This window comes from Coptis chinensis, chromosome 9 (assembly GCF_015680905.1).
Source record: "Coptis chinensis isolate HL-2020 chromosome 9, ASM1568090v1, whole genome shotgun sequence".
NCBI lineage: Eukaryota > Viridiplantae > Streptophyta > Magnoliopsida > Ranunculales > Ranunculaceae > Coptis > Coptis chinensis.
Genome location: NC_141464.1, coordinates 30196676 through 30214882, shown reverse-complemented (window position 1 = coordinate 30214882; position 18207 = coordinate 30196676).

Here is an 18207-nt window from a genome sequence, read left to right as displayed (position 1 = left end):
GAGGTAGGGATCATCCCAGAAATAAAATTTCACAGTGGATAAGAACTTTTTCTGGTCATTACGAGACCAAGATAAAGGGACTTCCTCGGTAACTAAGTAATTTACTATGTCGTACCAAGGGGACGAAAAAAATAGAGTACAAGTGTTCATCCGAAAGGAATCACGATAGGTTCAAGATCGCGATCAACATCACCGACAAGTCTTGATAAATGGTCTACAACCACATTTTCGCTTACCTTTTTATCTCTAATTTCGAGTAAACTCTTGCAAAAGGAGAATCCATCGGATCAACCTTTGTTTTGCATCTTTTTTCGCTAATAGATAACGGCGCCGCGATGGTCGGTGTAGACAATAGTTGGAGAACCCACTAGGTAAGGACGAAACTTATCTAACGATATACAACGGGCGAAACTCTTTCTCGGTGGTGGTATAGTTACGTTGAGCTTCATTAAGGGTTTTACTCGCGATAGTAAATGACAACCGGTTTATCTTCTCGGCGTTGCCTAGTAGTACAGCTCCTATAGCATAGTCGCCGCGATCACACATTAATTCAAAAGGTTTAGACCAATCAAGTGGTTGAATTATGGGAGCGGTAGTTAATGCGGTTTTTAATATCTCAAAGGCTTGTTTGCAACTGAAACTGAAATAAAAAACGGCATCTTTAAGCAGGAGATTCGTTAAAGGTCTAGCAACCTTCGAGAAATCTTGAATAAATCTCCTATAGAAACCTGCGTGTCCTAAGAATGCGCGAATGTCTCGAACTGTTTTTGGTATAGGAAGTGAAGCAATTTTTTCTATCTTAGCTTTGTCGACTTCGATTCCGTCCTTTGAAACGATGTGTCCTAAAACTATTCCTTTAGTAACCATGAAATGGCATTTTTCCCAATTAAGAACAAGGTTTTTCTCTTCACAACGTGTAAAGACCTTTTCAAGATTTGATAGACAGCTATCGAAAAGAATCTCCATAAATTGAGAAGTCGCCCATGAATACTTCCATAAACCGCTCAACCATATCATCGAAAATATGAAGCATGCAGTGTTGAAAGTACTGTGCATTGCAAAGGCCGAAAGGCATTCGTCTATATGCAAATGTACCAAATGGACAGGTGAACGTTGTCTTTTCTTGGTCAGCAGGGTCTATGACTATCTGAAAATAACTTGAATAACCATCAAGAAAGCAGTAATAGGCATGACCGGCTAAACGTTCGAGCATCTGATCGATGAATGGAAGTGGAAAGTGATCCTTACGAGTGACGGCATTAAGTTTGCGATAGTCAATGCATATTCGCCATTTTACTGGGATACGAGCGGAAATGCATTCATCTTTATCATTTTGCACAACTGTAATGCCAGATTTCTTTGGAACCACGTGTACAGGACTCACCCAAACACTATCAGAGATAGGGTAAATAATACCCGCATCTAGTAATTTTAACACTTCCTCCTCGACCACATCTTTCATTGGGGTTTAGCGACGATGTGGTTCACGCGACGTCTTAGCATTTTCTTCCAGGTGTATACAATGGGTGCACACATTAGGTTCAATGCCTTTAATGTCATCGAGGGACCATCCAATAGCAGAACGATGTTGTTGAATGACATTAATTAAACGAGCTTCCTGATCGTCAATTAATTGTGAAGAAATAATAACTGGGTGACGACCATCGGCATCAAGTTGTACGTATTTTAATTCCGAAGGAAGAGGTTTTAATTTAGGGGTGGGCAGAGTGGGTATTAAAGATTCTTGAGGAAGGTCATCATCCATGTAGTAAACAGATTGATGATCATCCAAGTTACTTGACATCACTGTTGTAGGGTCAAATAATGGTACTGACTTTAATAACTCATTTACTTCTTGTGTATAATCATCATCCTCAAACTCAGATTCGCTAAAGGAAAGAAATTGGTACACTTCATCTTCAGGAAAAGAGTTTGTGAAATACTCTTGCGGAATGCTGTCAACCCTGTTGACCTCACCATCAATGTCAGGCTCTAGAAGTTGTTTCATCAACTTGAACACATTCACCTCAACCGAAAGATTTCCGAAGGACATGGTCATGGAACCATCTCTACAATTAATAAGAGCAGCATTAGCAAAGGGCAAGGAACGGACGCCCTAAGATGATAGGAATGGAATCACATGCAACTTCAGATCCAAAATAACAAAGTCTACAGGATAGAAGAAATCTTGGACTTTTACAAGGACGTTTTCCACAATTCCTTTTGGATACTTTATGGAACGATCCGCTAACCGTAGAGTCATGGTGGTAGGTTTGAGCTCATGAAGACCTAGTTGTTTAAATAAATAATATGGAAGTAAGTTCACACTAGCTCCTAGGTCTAGTAGTGCAAGAGTGCGGTATTTGTCACCTAAGGTGCATGGAACCGTTGGTCTACCGTGGTCCTTGTATTTTACTATACCATTGTGTTTGGTGATGGAGGGAAACCGCTCAAATGAGGAACGCTTTGTCGAGGAACATTAGTTCTCTTTTTTGTGGTGCACATATCTTTCGAAATTTTGCATGTTTTGGTAATAGTTTTAAGGCATCGAAAAGGTAAGTTGATTGTTAAATTTTGAAAAGTCTCGAATTTCAGCAAAATTCTCATCAGGTTTATTCTTTGCTGCCGCAGGAAACGGTGCCTTAGGGCGGAATTTGGCAAAAGGGTCTACATGCCTGTTTCCTACATTCGGAGGTGTTAACTTGTTGAATTTGGGGAATCTTTCGTAGGTTCATTATTAGAAATAGATTCCTTGGAACCCTCTTTTCCCTTTGGTTGATCATCTGTCATACGTATTTGATTGTCTAGAGTTTTTCCAGATCATAGAGTAGTGATTGCATGCACCTCACCTTGGTTGGGGGTGCTTGGACCAGGGGCATTGGTGAGTTCAAAGGCTGTGTTTGTTGGTTTAGGGTTTGGAACTGCTTGTGTAGGAAACACGCCTTTCTGACTCTTTTCTTGCGCCAATTGCTGAAGTGATTGTTGGATAGACGTTAAAATTTGAGACTGTTGGTTCATGTAAGCCAAGAAAGTCTCATTTGTCCTATCCGTAATGGTTGGTGCAGGTTGTGCAACAGGTAGTAGTTCTCGATTATTGCTTAGAAGTTGTTGATGATAGTTGGGATTTGGATTAGCTGGAACAAGGCTACGGTTGGTTTGATAATTAGCATTGGAATTATTTTGAAATTGACCTTGTTGGTATTGTTGATTATTTCCTTGGCGGTATGGAATAAAATTGTTGGTAGGTTAACAGTGGATTTTCAAACCGTGAGGAGCCCCCATTTGTTGGTTATTTTGGCGCCGTTTAAATTAGGATGTTGTCTCCACGGTGCATTGGGAATGTTAAATGCACATGCCTCCTCCGATTGTTGAGTAGGGAAGCATATAACATGGGACAATATGCATCGATGGTCGACTAAGACAAAGGACACAAAGGGCGGTGTCAACGCTCATGACCGGTTTTGGTAGTTGATCGCTTACTTGAACCGCAAGGGCATCTACTTTTTAGTTAGGGATTCTATCAAATTTTTATTTCGGGATCGGGTTTTACCTCAAAAATAGATGTGGCCTTTGTAACATTGTCCTTTGATGACCGAGAGACGATTCAGTGTTACCCCAAAGTGTGTACCTTTTTTTTCGCTTTGTTTTTCAAGAAAAGTATAAGCTTCAGAGCTCCTTTGTCCATGAAGCAACCGCCGCTCATTATATCAAGAGTTTCTTTTTGATGATCGAAAGACCATTAAAGAATGAATGAACAAGGACAGCTTTGTCTAGTTGGTGATGAGGACATTCTAACGTAAGATCAAGAAAACGACTCCATGCTTCAGAAAGGATTCATGAGGATTTTGACGAAAAGAATTTAATTTTCTCAAGCATTTCGGTTGTTTTTTCTCGAGTGTAAAATTGAAGCATAAAAGCTTGAACTAGTTTATTCCATGTGTCTATGGATCGTGGTTGTTGTCCCGCTAGCCGATTGACGCTTTTTCCGCTTAAAGTGAATGGAAACAAAAAAGCAAGAGTTGTTCCTTAGAGACTGCTGGATGGTGAAATGTTGTTGCCACTTGTTGAAGCCGACGAAGATGATTGTAAGGTTTTTCGTGCTCCAAACCATGATATATAGGTAACAAACTAAAACGCTTTAGTGGGATAATTTAAAATCACCGACAATGTCCTCAAGTTTGATCTGAGGAAGAAGGTCCTTCCCCGTAATGCAGCTTTTAGAACCGAGAGGGGCTTCTCTGGTGGAGGATCGCCGGCCATAATGACGTAAGTTGATGGTGACGACGAAGGATTGTAATGAAGGTAATTAGCGTAAGAAGAACAATTTTTAGGTGAAAACTTACGCAATTGCTTATCGATTTTTTCGACGATAGGTATGTTCAATTTCTTTAGTGGAACCAGACCTTAATCTCATGCAAGCATAAAATTAGATCTAACTTACGGAAGGAATTTAGTAGGACTCGAATTTTATTATTATCTTAAGCATTAGAGTTTAACAACATATGCCTAAGCCGCCGCTAACGAAAGAAATGAAGCTAGGAATACGTGTGCATAAACCAACACCGTGTCACAAGAGAGATATGAAGGAGGTTTTCCGCAAGCACGGTTCTAATTAAGTAACCTCAATCTTTCAAGTTTCCTAGACACCATTGGAATATGATTTAAGATTTATGGAATTAAAAATTTATGCAAATTTTAATTTAATTTAATTTTTTTTTTTTTTTTTTTTTTTTATTTTTTTTTTAGAAATTTATGCAATGGTTAAAATACAAACATGCAAATACGATCTACTCATACAATACTAGGTGCAAGAGCATGTGAAGATACTCTACTCATAATGATAGCTATACCTAATAGGCAAGCTTGTGTCATCGATAAATATTTCCATAACGCATGTGCAAATATACATCAAGAATAATGATATGTATGCTAATTTGTAAATCGATATTACGTAAACGATATCAACAAGAATGCTTAATTTGAATCACTCATACGTATCTAAATACATTAGCATACGAATATAGTATACATACACAAAATAGAAGACAAAACTAAACATGCAAAGTATTATACCTAAACTAAAATACGACTCTTGTATTGTATAATAAATCGATTTCGACAATACTCATTGAGATTGCGAATGTCTTATAGAGAGCAGCTTTACCCCGTAGGATTTAGAAACAACTTACCCAACTCAGATTTTAACCCTCGTTGGAATGTTCTCCTCTTTCTTGACAAAATCGACTTATTAAACAACACCATTTTCTAAAATGATGATTTTGGAGGGGAAAACAGTTGATTTTGACTCTAAAATGAAAATGACCTCATGAGAGATCTTTCGAATTGAGCTCACACGTGATTAGAGAACCGTGAGCCAAAGTTATGGCCAAAATACCAAAATACATCCTAATTACTATGTATAACTCCTAAGTTATAGATGCTAACATGCAAATAATCACTCATTCGGTAATATATATGCTAAACATGTGACTTAGATATAGATATATAGATAACCATGCAAAAGCAGTTCCATTTGTATGTATATATACATTAATATGTAATTCATGACCGTTAACCGATATATATATATATTCACGGGCATATTCACATGATTCATGCATAATTCTAGGCTAATATGTAAATAATAATCCATAAATTTTTCCTAATACTATATACATGGCATACATGCAGAAAAAACATAAAAAAAATACAATAATATGAAAATTTGGGAACAGTAGCTTTGCCTTGAACCTGAAAAACAAGCATTTCAATTCGTTGACGTGATTAATCCCAAAGGATTATCGAATTTTCAGGGTACAGGGCCAGATATTTTAGGCTCTTGGCACTTCGACACAAGTGCACGTGTCGGTTAATTTAGAATGATTTCAACTTTTACAAAGACTTATTATAATCGCTGCAAGTTGATGTTTCCTATCCTAACTTTTTTGGTACTGGAAGTGGAACAAAAATTTGTGAGAAAACAGGTCTATTGAGGTAAAAATATGAATTTGAAAAAAAAAAAAAAAAAACGAATTAAAAAAGGAAATGAAGGAAGAGAATGGGGGTTCCCCTTGATGCAACTTCCGATCTGTAGCACAAGTTCTATGGCTTTAGAACAGCAGCGGCACCATTTGATATATGCTTGTTTACTACTACTTAGAGGTTTGAACTCTCTAAATTGATGCAAAAGCACTCAAGGTTCCTTACTCACGATCTTCGTTTCAGAGTTTGAATAAGGATTCGAAACTAACCTAAAGTTTAGAACAACTACAAATTGGATGTTACAATAAAGGGAACTAAGGAGTAAGGTTATAATATTAATGCTAGGTTTTCCTTCCTACACAAACATTAAGAAAGACATTAAAGTTTGAAAACATGCACTTAATACCAAAATAGAGATTTGAAAGAAAAGGTGGAGAGTTAATCCTCCTCATGTGAAACTATCATTAGTTGTTGATTTGAAAAAGGTTATTTGATCCTTCCTAGACTCATAGACAAGCCCCTAATGGAAGAAAAGATTTGATCCCTAGCATGTATGGCTCACTTAAGAGCTCACACATGCTAGCAAGTGGAACTAAGCAATGACTTATCTCTAAGCTCATTGCTTTGATTCCTAACTAGACATTACACCAACTATCATTTTGGGATAGGGTGTAGAGCTAGTTGTTCTTCCTAACAACCTACCAAACCAACAAAAATTGATTTACCCTCACATGAGTTGGATTAACTCCCCAAAAGGGAAGTTAGCTCATGATCCTTGGGACAAGGATTTATAAACTAAAAAAAACAAAAGAGAGATAGAGAAAGGAAGAAGATAAACAATCAAACTCACTGATATATTTATTTTCTAGAAGAAAACAAGTGTTTCCTCCATTAAAACTATTACAAGCTTCTTACAAAAACTAAAAACTAACTTATGATTTTTTTTCACTAAGGAACTAAAATAATGCCATGTGAGGAAAATAAGTCAAGGGAGTAAATGGAGTGTCCCCCACCCTTGTCTAATTTCTTCTCCATTTGAGAGAAATCTCATTTCCTCCCACGTGAATCATCAAACCACATTAATTCATTTTTATCCACCACATTAAAACAAAGTGACACCTTGCCTTTTTTTTCACTATTAACACCTAATCTAATTTATTACATGCAAGGTGTCAACTTTGCACCAATAATTTGTTATTTTTGTCTTGACATGCTCCATGATTGATGACTCATCCAATCTTGTGGCCCCACATAGTGGGTCCATATGCAGTCCAGTGGCGGTCCGGTATTTTAGGCAGTTTTACAACTTCCCCTATCGCGTAGAATTCATCGCCGATTATGTCCGAAAGCTCTCTCTTTGTCGATTCGAGTCCTAGTTCGAGAGGTAGGAGCTTTGGAAGTTTGATGCTTCGCGCGGATTTGGAAGAATTCATATATACGCCATTCCTCGCTTTTATCAAGAGGTTTAACCAATATTTCCATGTTTACTGCAAATACCTGCAACAGTATGGAAACATATTTCTTTCATGATTATTAAACACATAATTAACCAAATTTATATGTCTCAATGGGGTTTCATAATACACTTTTGGGTGCTTATCAACAAGCATCCATAATAACAGAGGTGTTTGTTCTCTTACATAGTCAGTATAAAGAGAAACAACCTCACTTGGTCCTGTTCAATACACACAAAATGTACTAGTGTAATCCTATAGTCAAGATAGACTAATACCAGATTATATTACAACCGTACTAATGGTTTGTCCAAATCCATCTAGGTTGTGAACGATTACTTATACTTTATAAGGTACTGATGATATGATCTTCTGTGTGTTTGATAACAGTGAAATAACCTAGTATACCTAGTATATGAACGATGAATTCACAACGTAAGTAAACTAAAACTGGACTTAATAGTCTCAATTATCAAAGCTTCTACTCTCAATGCGAATTACACTAAGTGGAGTAGGAAGTTCGTTCCACTCCTAGTTCCCTAGCATGGATTGTCTTCTAAGTCTAAGAAATCAGCCTTAAGTCAATGAGAGCTTTAGGAAATGTTATGCTAACAAGACGCGTTATTTTAAATAACTAGATATAATAAATAACAAGATAAAATATAAACTAAAGATAATCTACGAAGCTACGGAAATACGATTGTTGACTCTAGATAAAGAAATAGAGGGGAATTAAATCCACCTCGAATCCAACTTAATAACCTAGTATAGATTGTCGATCTCGATTCTTACGTTTTCACGGCAAGAATTTCGAAGTCTAATCCCTAGTGTTCATGGCATTCCTACCGGATACTAACTAGCATGTGAGGTCGATCCACCCATTCTCATGGCTTAAACACGACCTTCTAGAGTGGAATAGATTCTACTACCAATTCTATACTAACCACTAAGTTTTCATCAAGGCTTCATCAACCCCTCTAATGGAGGTTTAGCCTTGAGTCATCAAACTAACATTTCCCATTGAATCTAAACTAAACATAATGTAAGAAATTGAGATTTACTTAATTAACAATAATGAATCTAATTTAATGGCTGGAATGGAATAAGAACAAGAATTTAAATTAGATCTAGAATGGAAATGACAAGAACTAAATTGAATAATAACTATTTTATTTATCTAATCAATCAAGAACAATCATTCAAGAATTTAATCTAAAACAAGAATTGTAATGGAACTAAAACTTAATTAATTAATTAAAACTAGATCTAGAATTCTATATATTAATTTAGGTCTAACTAGCTACCATTAACAAAGAGTGAAGCTTTTGTTTTTATACATCCAGATCCAAAAATCGTGCATGGGCTTGGAGCCATGTTTTGGGCCAGAGAATCAGGCCCAAAACCCAATTCTTTCGGTCCAAAAAGGCCTCTTCAGCTGCAGTTCTCTTCAACAGACTTTTCGTCCACTTCTGCCCCTCTGATTGGGTCAAGGCTTGGACCATTGGAAAGCTCTTTCCGAGCCGGTCGTTTTGACATAAGGTAGGCCTCAATCCGAGATCTGAGTCCAAAGATATGGCATTCAGAAGTTCTTTGACTTTTCATCTTTTGTTGCTTTCCCTTTATCTCGCTAAAGTGGCACATTTCTGCACATAATTGACTTTGAAGCCTGAAATACATAAAAACACGTAATCAGTATTAACTCTTAGTTATTACTCACATAATTGGTCTAAAAGTATGACTGCTAAGGGTTTAAAACTACAGTTTTGGGCTCTTATCAAACCACCCCCAAACAGCATTTTGCTTGTCCTCAAGCAAAGATGAGAAATTAGAATAAGTGACCAAAAATGGAGTTCTAACTACTCTCGTTTTATTTGAAAGCGATTGCATTGACCATATGCAACAAGGCCTTAAACCACTAGGAATTCCCTAGTGGACGAGTTATAGCCTCGTGAGAGTTTTCCAGTGAAGGTACTCACAAACTTCATCTATACTACAACGACTAAGAAATAAAACTATTGTTTTCTCGTTCATGTCTCAACTATCTATACATCTCACTAGCAAATACATAAGAATAACCTAGTCAGAACCCTAAGCTAATATATGCATAATAATCAATCATCTAAAATAAACATATAACAATGAGTAATACTATGAAATGTAATAGCAGGTCCGTTTCTGAAAACTTCGAATAGCGGCCCTTAAGTAGGTCCTCACATAAATGTCAATACAAAAACCACTCTGATTTTTCCACTCAAGTTTCGCTGCTCCAGTGTGCAGTGGGCACACTTTACCTTACAATCTCAATGACAACAAGGAAGCCGGGGTCGATCAAACACATCTGCCACTTACGATCACACTAACCTATTCCTAATTGAGCTAGAGGTCTTTATTAGGTGTTGCGGGGATTAGGAGATGGTTTAAAAAGGAAGGAAATGGATATTCAAAAAGGATAAGTCTGAGATAATAGAGTCTTCATATTATGTAACTAGAGAAACCTTGTTATTTACTTTTGCTTCTACACTTTGTTTCCATCCTTAGCCATATTTTTCTTTTTCTTTGGATGGAAACTTCTTTTCTTTATTTCCTGAAGCAACTAACTAATTTTCATTTACACAGGTTTTTCTCTTTTTCTTTCTTCCTCATTCTATTCTCAGACTTATTCTAAAATGGGTAGGTTGATTTATTTCTTTTTTTTTTTTTTTTTTTTTTGTTTTGTGGTAAAAGAAATTGTGGTTTATGGAAGGCTAAAGGAAGGCTCAGAGGGGCTTACTAGAGGAAAATAATTCATAGGTTTGAATTTCTGGCTATATCGATCCAAAGAGGGCCTAAATTCTCGCTTAGGATATGGCATAGTGATCAAGCAAGTGGGACGGTGATTTCTCTATCCGATTTTACTTCTCCCTTGTGTCATTTCTCAAATGTTTCGCTCATATAAAGGCTTTAGGCTATATTCTCACAGGATTTGTAGAATAAGTACTCTAGCCTAGATTTGAAACTTCATCGCTAACAATCATAGATACTCATGTAATATATTTATAGATAGATGCAAAGATTATTACCTACATATTAACCTAAGTTTCTAACAATTATTCTGATGCAAAGCTATGTGAGACTTCTAGATTGTTAAGAGCATGGAGAAAGAAACAATACCAATATTCCTAAGTGTATAGCATAACTTATTTATTTATATTTTTAAATTTTTGAAATTTTAACTAGAAAACAAATGCATATTATATATATTTATATCCTAGCAGATGCCTTAATTACACGAGTTTCTATGCCCCCCCCCCCCAAACAAGAAGCATGCTTTGTCCTCAAAGCATTTAAATAAAGAGGGTAGGAAAAATACCATTGAAGCGCGTGAAATTCAGGAACATCTGTAAAACAAAGTTAAAACATACAAATATAGTAATAAAAAAACTGACGCAACTCTATAAGAGTTCCACCTATTATGGGGTTAACAGAATTAAATTGCTTGGGACTTAAGCAGACACTAACTTAACTAAAAACTTACCCGCACCCCAATCTACTCGCCATCCTCCTCTTCTATATGAGGTTCTTTTCGCGATCCCCGCCACGCCATAACAACTTGCCACGCCTTTCCGTGTATCATCAACTAGTGCTAACCTCTCTAGTGTTATTTGGTCCGATGGGGTGTAAGGGGCAACCAAATGTGGTTACACCTACCATCCCGCCAAGTCATGGCTCGAATGATCTTACCCACGATTGGTGGGTCTCATGATTTCGACCCTTTCCCAATCTGCGGTAATCGGTATCTGAGAATATGGGTAGGCAAGTACTTATGCGATAATGTATGGCCAAACCAAGACGGGCATAAGAAGGTACTTATGCCTCAAGGTATGGCCTCGCAAGGAAAAAGTAAACCTGTATTATTTTGGTTCTAGAATGTTCATCATGATGAACAACATGGTTGTGCCTACATTCAGCGATAGGCTACTTTCGTAGGCGATGTTATATTGGTCTTGGTCCATGATACTAAAACACCCCTCCCCATAATACTCATGGAAATAGGCATATTCATATAGGTATGAGTTATCCGTCATATATCCCCACGTGTGCATAGGGTCGTAATGGCAACCCAAAACCAAAGCTATCAATTGCTTACTTGAATTTCATAGTCGTGCCATCAATAGCAAGGGAAAATTTTTGTTCTCCTTCTTGGGTACAATAAAAGTAATATTATTATAGAAGAATTCAGTTAGCTTAGGTGAAAAAGAGTCGCCATCACTCACCGAAGATGCCGCCATCCTAATCGCACGATCCGCCGCCATGAACGATGCTCCATAGGTATCGGTTCCCATCAAGTCTTCAAATGACTGTTCAAGAATCACTATAGGAGGTGTCATCTCAAAACTACTATGTAGAACACCGAAAACCTGGAAGAAACCTCGGAAAAATTGGAATTTCCCGTGCTTTTACGGAGGAGGGCGCTGGGCGCCAGATAGGACGCGAGTCGCTTCTTAGGTTTTGGAATTATAGGTTTTTGAATTGCTGTTTTTTTGAGATTTTTCGATTCTGATGTTTGAAGTCGCTTGCGCTTGAAGCGGTAGCTCTGAGATTTTTCGATTTATTTGTTGTTTGGGGGTGAAGTCGGCTCTGCTTGAAGCGCCGCCCTTCAAAAAAATTTATGGAAGTGTATATAGGCGCAGCGCTTCTCTTGAAGCTTGGCGCTTCGTAGAAGTGCGTAAACAGTGTTTACAAGAAAAACAAGCTGAAAAAGCTTGGAGTGAAAGGTGAGAGATGATTGTGGGGTGTAGTGTGGGTTGTGAGTGTAGTATGATGGAAGTTTAAATAGGTTCTGGGTTTCCAAAACGAATCGGCAAGTTGCCAAATTGTTTTAAGGCAATTTCGAAATAGAAAACGCCAAACCCAAAACGGAAACTAACCATAGTTTTGATCTCCTAACAACCCTGGTATCTTTTAAACTTGGTTTAGAATAGTAACTTCTAAACTCTCCTACATATCATGCTACCACTACAAAAAATCATAGATATGCCGATATCGGCCTAATTTTCAACTTTGACTCCAAGACAACCTTACGAAAGATGATCAAAATAAATTATATTAAAATAATATGAAATCCAAGCAATCTAAAACAAACAACTTAATATTTAAATCTAACTACTGAAATAAAATTCCACTAACAAAACAATAAAAACAATGAAATAACATGACACAACTGATGATGAACACCTAGGCGTGTGAAGAAGATGGTCCCTGAGATGGAGACTGGTTCTGTGGTGAAGAATGGCTTGAGCCATCTGGCCTGCGGCGACGACGCGCCCATGCCTCTCGGACTTCACCGAGAGACTCATCCACGAAAGTGGCATCGTCGTAGCATCTCTATCCTGAACAAGCGTGCTTCCATCTCATCTTGAGTATCGATACCGGGCTTGGTGATTCCGTGGATAATCTCCAAGTTAGACAAGATATCTTCGACCCCTTTCGAAAGCATTTCAACTCTCGCCCGAAAGTTCGCTTTGCTTATTTCGAATTACAATTTGTCTATGTCGGATATCTTCAGAGATACGATAACCGCATCGCAAAACCGGTTGCAGCATTATCATTCGCTCTAAATTAGAAGTATGACTATCGAAATTATCCTCAACCAACCATGTCATATCTTCGCCTTCATTATTCGACTCAACTTTATTCTCTCGCAGACAACGGCCAAGTCTCTTGGATGCATTCCTTATAAATACTTGCATTAGAATGCAATTTGATCTTACTAGGAGCAGAGATTTAGCGACAGCTCTAAATGAGAGCATAATCTTAGTGATCAATACGGGGAAGAGGGCCATGCTCTTTCCCACTCCTCTAATCACATTCAAAATTACATCGAGGATGCAGAAATTACACTCATTCGTTTGCAAAATCCAGAAGAACGCGGCACCGAAGTCCGATGTCGCTGACTTTGTCTTTGCCGAGGGCGTTCCTACCAATCCATCGAGCTACTGACCCGGTTGATTGGTTCTCGTGGTCGTCGTCGCTTAACGCGAATGAGATATCGTATTGTATTCACCCTCTATGACCGTGATCTTTCATCAAGGCAGGAACCGGCAGATAATCGATTCCTGAATGGTCGTATCTAGGTTGGTTACAGGCGTGATTCCTAATAGCTCAGCCAACAACTGTCTCGTTACTCCCTCCTCGTTCCTGCTATCCTAATGAAAATCCTATTTCCCTCCAATTCTCGTTTCTTATAAAACTGTTCTACCAAATCATAGTGATAGAACTCCTCTGTCGAATACCACAGTCTGTTCCAATCCCTCTTAATCATATTGGCGTCGTAAAATGGTGCGAAATGGTCGGCCTCAAACGCGTGCTCCGGCAACATTCTTCGTCGTAGCGCCATTGAAGTTTCAACTGATTTGGGGTTTGTAGATGGAGGTGGATGCAAGTTTGATGAAAAACAACGAGAAACAATGGTGGTGGCGGTGGTGGTTACGGTGGCAGGTTTGAAAACTTGAATTGGTGGGTGTTTTCTTGGTGGAAACGGTTGGAGATTGTGTTGGTGTTTCACAAAGGGCATGGGTGGTCTTTCTATTTTGATGTATTCTATTTTTATTTTTTATTTTTTATTTTATTTTGGTTGCTAGGGTTTGAATTTAAATTTGTGACAAGCGGTTGGAGAAGATGAACTTCGCTGATTGGGTTTTGGAAAAGGGGCTGGTAGGTGGTGAGTTGGGCCCAAGCCCAATTCGATTTTTCGACTTTAAATTCGATTTTAAGCAAGAACTTCAAACTAAATTTCCGCCGTTATCGGTCCGATTTTTCGAATGAGATATGGAAATGATCAAGAGAGAATTTCCAATCCATTGATCCATAAACTACTCTATTCCGACCGTGGGTGACATATAAGATAGTGGAAAACGCCCGAAGTGAGTGCATGGCGTAAGTTATGCGAACGAATGAACACTAAATTAGATGACGCGTCAACCCCAATGAACTATACTAATGGACCTAAGCAACACAAATAGAAAGTTCGAGCAATCCGGATGGAAAGACTAAAGTTCCCACCCCAAACAAATTTTTAAACACAAAATTTGTTTTAACATGGGTCGCTTAAAGTCGATTCCCAAGACTTGTTGGATTGCTAGTTCTATGGGTTTAGATATATATCTATATCTAAAAATGAAAACAATTATTATTATTATTATTTTTTTTTTTTTTTTAATAAACAAAAACATTAAGCAAATAAAGACATAATTCACACCATAGAGAAACATGACTCAAAAATCCGAGAAAACATGCAAGAGTGGAAAACGTGAAATATGTGAACCGTGGACTTAGGATCCGGTACTTACAGCCACACACTCCATAGGGAGGGCCCGGTTACCTTAATGGTGTACTTACCATTAAATGGAAGTGAAAGGAAGTACACCAATGACAAGGGTCATTCCTCATATATAGGGTCCTGTAAAAGGACTTCCTCTATATCAGGGGACAGAAGTTCGTGAAAATGTTTTAATCGTTGACCGTTAACTTGAAAGGTACTGTTGTCCTTGGGATTTACCAAGGTAATTGCCCCGTAAGGGGTGACTTGATAACGAAAAGGACCGGACCAACGGGTTTTAGTTTCCACGGGAAAATATGTAGGCGGAGTTGTAAAGCAAAACCTTTTGTCCGACCACAAACTCTTTGCGCAAGATATGCTTATCATGAACACGTTTCATGTTAGCTTTATAATCCTTCGCGAGATCGTAAGAATCGCTACGGATTTCTTCAAGCTCATTTAATTGTAACTTGCGTTTGACACCCGCCTCATCAATATTGTAGTTAAGGCTTTTATAGCCCACGAGCAGCACGGTGCTCTAATTCAACGGGCAAATGACATGGTTTCCCAAATACAAGTCTAAAGGGAGACATACCTATAGGAGTTTTGAAAGCAGTTCTATATGCCCATAAGGCATCCGATAGACGCTTCGACCAGTCTTTCCTATCAGGGTTTACTGTTGTTTCTAAAATCTTTTTGATTTCCCTATTAGAAACTTCTACTTGTCCGCTAGTTTGTGGATGATAAGGAGTTGCTACTTTGTGTGTAACTCCATACTTTTTCACTAGGGATGCAACAACTCTGTTGCAAAAATGTGTTCCACCATCACTAATGATGGCTTTAGGAATGCCAAACCGACAGAAAATATATTCTTTAATAAAAAATACAACGGTTTTATGGTCATTGCTACGGCAAGCTAGGGCCTCTATCCATTTAGACACGTAGTCCACGGCAACTAGAATATAAATATAACCGTGGGAAACAGGGAAAGGGCCCATGAAATCAATACCCCAAACATCAAAAATTTCTACTATCAAGATTGGATTTAATGGCATCATATTACGCTGCCCGGATTAAGCCCAAGTTGTTGGCAACGAATACACGTCTTGCAATGCACTTGGGCATCCTTAAAAAGGGTAGGCCAATAAAATCCACATTGAAGAACTTTAGCGGCTGTTTTCATTCCGCTAAAGTGGCCACCACACTCTTTGTCATGGCAGAATGATAGAACTTCATTATATTCCCACCGGGAATGCAACGATTTAATAATCTGATCCGCACAATACTAAAAAGGTAGGGCTCATCCCGGTAGTATAACTTGACTCGGCCAAGAACTTCTTACGTTCATTTCTTGTCCAATTATAAGGCATAACATCAGCCGCTAAATAATTTACGATGTCCGCGATACCATGGTGATGAAAAAATAGCATACTGAGATGCTCATCGAGAAAAAGAATCCGGTATGGACTCGGAATCACTACTATCGCCATTTGTAAGTCTAGATAAGTGGTCGGCAACCACGTTTTCGACCCCTCTTTTTGTCCTTTATTTCTAATGTGAACTCTTGCGGAGAAGAATCCATCGGATTAATCTCGCTTAGCATCCTTCTTTGCAAGAAGGTACTGGCGGCTGCATGGTCCGTGTAAACTAAAGTTTTAGAACCAACCAAATAAGGACTAAATTTATCTAAAGCATAAATGACAGCTAAGAATTTCTTTTTCAGTAGTTGTATAATTCCGTTGAGCGTCGTTTAATGTTTTACTAGCATAATAAATAACGGTGGACTTATTTTCTAGTTTCGTCCTAAGACAAAGACCAACCTGCATAGTCACTAGTATCACACATGAGTTGAAAGGTTTAGACCAATCAGAGGTCTGTATAATAGGTGCATGGTGGTTAGAGGCTTTTAAGGTTTCAAAAGCCTGTTTACAGTTAAAATTAAAATCAAAGATTGCATCCTTCAAAAGCAGGTTAGTTAAAGGCCTAGCTATTTTCGAAAAATCTTTAATGAAACGCCTATAAAACCTTGCATGGCCTAGAAAGGCTCTAATCTCACGGACAGTCCGTGGTTTAGGTAGGTCGCTATCTTATCTAGTTTGGCTTTATCTACTTCGATGCCATCACTAGATACAATATGACCTAGTACTATGCCCTTTTTGACCATGAAATGACACTTTTCCCAATTTAAAACGAGGCTCTTTTCTTCACACCGTGTCAAGACCTTTAGACAAGGTTAGACAAACATTCTGTAAAGGAGTCTCCATAGATAGAAAAATCATCCATGAACACTTCCATAAAGCTTCTACCATGTCACTAAATATATGAAGCATACATCATTTGGAAGGTACGGGGGCATTACAAAGGCCAAAAGGCATTAGTTTATAGGCATATGTTCCGGGGACATGTGAAGGTTGTCTTTTCTTGGTCATCAATATCAATAATAATCTAAAATAGCCCGAGTAGCCATCCGTAAAACAATAAAAGGCATGACCAGCTAGACGTTGTAGCATCCGATCTATAAATGGTAAGCGGAAAGTGATCTTTTCGTGTCATAGCATTTAAACGTCCAGAATCAATACTGATTCTCCATTTCATAGGACCTTGAGTGACAACATAGTCACCCCTTCCCGATTACGCATACCATGGTAACTCCCGATTTCTTAGGAACGACATGAATGGGACTTACCCATTCGCTTATCGGAGATTGGGTATATAATACCCCGATCGAAAGTAATCGCAAGACTTCTTCCCTAACCACCTCTTTCATGGCAGGGTTCAAGCGACGCTGAGGTTCGCGAGAAGTCTTCGCGTTATCCTCCAAATGGATACGATGAGTGCAAACATTGGGGTCAATTCCCTTAATGTCGGCTAGGGACCAACCAATCGCAGACCGATGTTCCCTGATCACCCTTATTAAACATGTCTCTTCATCCTTAGTTAACAGAGAAGATATAATTATCGGGTGACTACCATCCGGATCAAGTTGAATATATTTTAACTCCGGGAAGAGGTTTAAGACGGGCTGGAGGAATGTCCATTGATGTTTCATAAGTGTCCTTATCTTGCGTAATGAAGACTTGCTTAGGTAGCAAGTCTTCGTGAATCGATATATGGAGCAACCGACGGGTCTACAATTGGTGTGGACTCGGGGATGGTGTTGACTTCCTCTAAGTAGGAGTCATTTACAAAATCTGAAGTTCCAAAAGAAAGGAATTTGTACATATTGTTTTCGGAAATGTGTTGTTAAAATAATCTTGAGCTAAACTCTCGATCATGCTAACCTCCCCATCTACGCATCGAATCCGGTAGCTGTTTCATCATTTTAAAACATTTACCTCGACGGAAAGATGGCCAAAAGATAAGGACATCTTTCCATCGCGACAATTTATAAGCGCATTGGCAGTTGCCAAGAAGGGCGCCCTAAGATGATCGGTACAGAGTCATTAGCGAATTCCTCGTATCGAGGATAACAAA